The sequence below is a fragment of the Pteropus vampyrus genome, unplaced genomic scaffold (genome assembly GCF_000151845.1).
Source record: "Pteropus vampyrus isolate Shadow unplaced genomic scaffold, Pvam_2.0 Scaffold24441, whole genome shotgun sequence".
Taxonomy (NCBI): Eukaryota; Metazoa; Chordata; class Mammalia; order Chiroptera; family Pteropodidae; genus Pteropus; species Pteropus vampyrus.
Genome location: NW_011913222.1, coordinates 270 through 3,520, shown reverse-complemented (window position 1 = coordinate 3,520; position 3,251 = coordinate 270). Strand labels below are relative to the sequence as shown.

The window sequence follows — 3,251 nt, the reverse complement described above, 5'->3', positions numbered from 1 at the left end:
AAGCTGAACTATGATGCAGCCCTGCCGGCCCTGGAGGTGGCCTGACTGCATGGACCAGTCTTTGTCTCTGAGAAGCGTGTAACCTCCCGCCAGGCAGCACCTCGCACCAGCTGTCCCTCGTCTCTCCTGGCCGAGTCACCCTGGGCAGAGACGTAAACGTGGAGGCTGTCAGCAACTGGATCCTTTAAAGCCAAGGGCCTGCCTGGGTTCACCAAGGGCTGAGTGTTGCTCAGCAGGGGAGGAGTGCGGCCTGAGCCGGGGGCGCTCCGGCCACTGCATGTGCGCCGGGGAGAGGAGAGGTCCATGGGGTAGGAGTTCAGCCGGCAGTTAACAGTGTCCGGGGGTCTAAGGCAGAGGAAGTGTCTCAAGATGGCATCAGCGATGGCGAAGGCTGAGATGGGGCCAGGAGGGTGCAGACAGGACCTTTGGGTCTGGCTGTGTGGCGTCACGGCTGTCCCCGGTCAGAGCGATTTTGGAGGATGGGTGGGGTGGGATAGTTCTTTTTAAGACTCTTTTTTTTTCGCTTGACCCTCTGTATGGCCGAGGATCTAATTATTGATTTTGGATTATTAAAAGCTTGCAATAAACTTGAGACGGTGACTCTGAACCGCCCTCACGTCTCCCGGTGACAGTCCAGGTTCCTGTGACCACACCTCGTGCCTCCTGTCCCCACCGCTTTCTACACGGTCGCCTTTGTTGGACCGCGTTCCAGTTTCCCCACTTCCGACAACACAGTGAACGTGCTGGACAAAACCCTCTAATCAGGCTCTGAGCACGCGGTGCTGATGGAGGTGATGACGCGGAGGATTTTCGGGGTTCCTTCAATTTCGTGTACCTTTGTAGTTTCCTTAAAAGGGATTCCTTAAATGGACAACTAATTATGACTTTTACCTTAACAAGAGTTCTTGTCTAAATACGTCTACAAATTAGAAACCACCCATTCGTTCACACGCCCCTTTTGAGGGTTGAGAAAAATATGACCGCCATAAGGATGGCAAAGCAAGTCGCCCCATCAGCAAACGGTGTGTTGACTGCGTCTCTGTGTGTGCTCACTGCTGGCTCTCAAAGATTCCTTCCCTCCGAGTCCCTAATGCTACTGGAGAAATCGTATAACCTTGCATATTGGTGTCATTTTTCTAAGCGGTAATTATTTAATATTACCAAACGTTCAGTTAGAGTTCATCTTTCCAATTGTCTCATAAAATAAGTTGCTTCCCACCATGTATGAATCATTCAAGTAGTGCTTCCATAATGTGACCGATGTGTCTCTTAAGCCCCTGCTAATAGATTGATTTTCTTCCTATTTCTTTTTTTCTTTTCCTCTTTGTGATTTGCTTATTGTAAAGACCAGGTTGTGTGCCCAGCACTCCCCTGCAGACTGGACTTGCTGAGTGTGCCCCTGTGGTGTCACTTAGTGTGTTCCTTCGGCCTTTGTGTTATCTGTAGCTCGGTGGCTGGGTGCAGGAGCTCAGGCAGATTCTGTTGCATGGGAGTCAGGGATTGTCAGGAAGCACATGTCTGATTGTCCCTCCTTGTGATGTAGCAGCCATCGCTCATCCGTGCCATCACCCTCCCCCAAACTGTTGTGTTCTATCATTCCTTCTTCATCTGTAGCTAAAATTCTTCCAGAAACAGGAAATTCCCAATGGTGACATAAACAAAACAAGTAGAATCGGATTCTCTTCATTTTGAACTCAGCGAATTTGTCCCTTTATATCCTTCAATGGGGACCAATTAGTTTTTGGGTTGTGTGTTGTTTTTTTTTTTTTTTTACTTTTTTTCCCCTTGTGAACTCATATTTGGATGTACACATACTCGATGTCCAGTCCACTGTAATTCTAGCCTTACTGGTGCTCAAAATGTACCTTCTCTGGCCAGCGGGAACCTCTTCGAGTTGGCGCCTGGTTTTCTTCACATGACTCCAGTGGCCTTTGATCTGTTCCTTGCCTTCTGGTGTGACAGTACCAGCCCCATCTTGTACATTTTCTGCTCCTAAGACCCGGAACCAATCATTTCTCCAAGAAGCCCTGATTCTCTTTGGTGGAAAAAGGAATTTCAGGACCACAGTTGGGTGCTACGATGCCTGTGACTTTTAACCTCATGATCTCAGAGCTTCACTGCCTGAGACAGTTACATGGTTAAACTCATTTTCTCTAAGACAGTTATTTCAGCCGTCTGCTCCTTGATCACACATTCCCGCCCTCGGCAGCCTTCCTGGCCTTATGCCTCCCTGAGAGAGAGGAGCCCTCATCTTCCTTCACTGAACCTCCCGCATCGTCGTCTTCCCGGCAGTGATGGGGGACCAGTTCCCGCTTCCCTCCACACATGCTGGGACCCCGCCCATCTTTCCTCCCCAAGGACTTTGTTCCTTCCCATATGCCCACCCATCTCTTCCTCTCTCCTGGATCATTCCCGTCAGGTTACAGGTGTGCTCTAGTGTACCCCGCCCTAAAGAGGAGACCCCCCTCCACCCACGCCCCCTCTCACTGTGGCCCTTCTGAGATTATGAACTTAAAACGAAGCCGTTCTGCAAGATTGGGGGGGGTGGGTTTCCGGCACTGTTTAGGGGAGTTAGAAGCAAGCTGGGAATATCTGTGCGGAGCTGACTCTCGATTCTACACCAAATACAGGTAAACATCAGCTGGGCCCATCTCTCCTCTTGACCACGGTGACCACCCCACCACTGGACTCTGGCAGTACCTGCCCTGCTTCCTCTCCCCGCCGTGTAGCATGCATGGCGAGTCCCGTCCCTGATGCGCTCGGGCGAGGTCCCCACTCCTGCCGCCCTGCTGTGCTCCCACCCGCCGGCCCCCGTTCATTCCTCATCCCCGAGTCCAGGCGTGCCCCCCTCGCTTGGTCCCGTGCCTGTGTGTCAAGCCCCAACTCAAAATGCCATTGTCCACTGGCTGGGTCCCTCTCAGCTCTCTTTCCCCAGCCTCCGTAGGACCCTGCAAAGGGACGCGCATTTCCCTGTTCTCTCCCCTCTGAATCCTCCCCATGTCGGTGCTTCCCTTGGTCACCTTCACTCAGAATCTTGCAGATCAACGCCGGACTCCAGAACCTGATGGCCTGGGCCTGAGTCCCGGCTCCGCTTTCCACGCTGGGCGACCCCCAGCCATTTGCCTAACTTCTCGGTGCTTCAGATTCTTCACATGTCATGCGGACAAGCTGTGAGAAGGAAGCTCGTCGATAAGTCAAGGGCATGGAGCAGCGCCCGGCACCACGTACGTGTTCGCCGCCACCACGCGTGC

General features: G+C 52.4%; 1 long non-coding RNA gene across 1 annotated transcript; it reads left to right on the top strand.

Moving 5' to 3' along the window:
* The first annotated feature begins 385 nt into the window (after window positions 1-385).
* Window positions 386-3,022, top strand: LOC105311085. The gene is made up of 3 exons (XR_002778756.1): window positions 386-460; window positions 638-2,426; window positions 2,631-3,022. It is a non-coding gene; the product is annotated as an uncharacterized LOC105311085 (long non-coding RNA).
* Window positions 3,023-3,251: the final 229 nt, after the last annotated feature.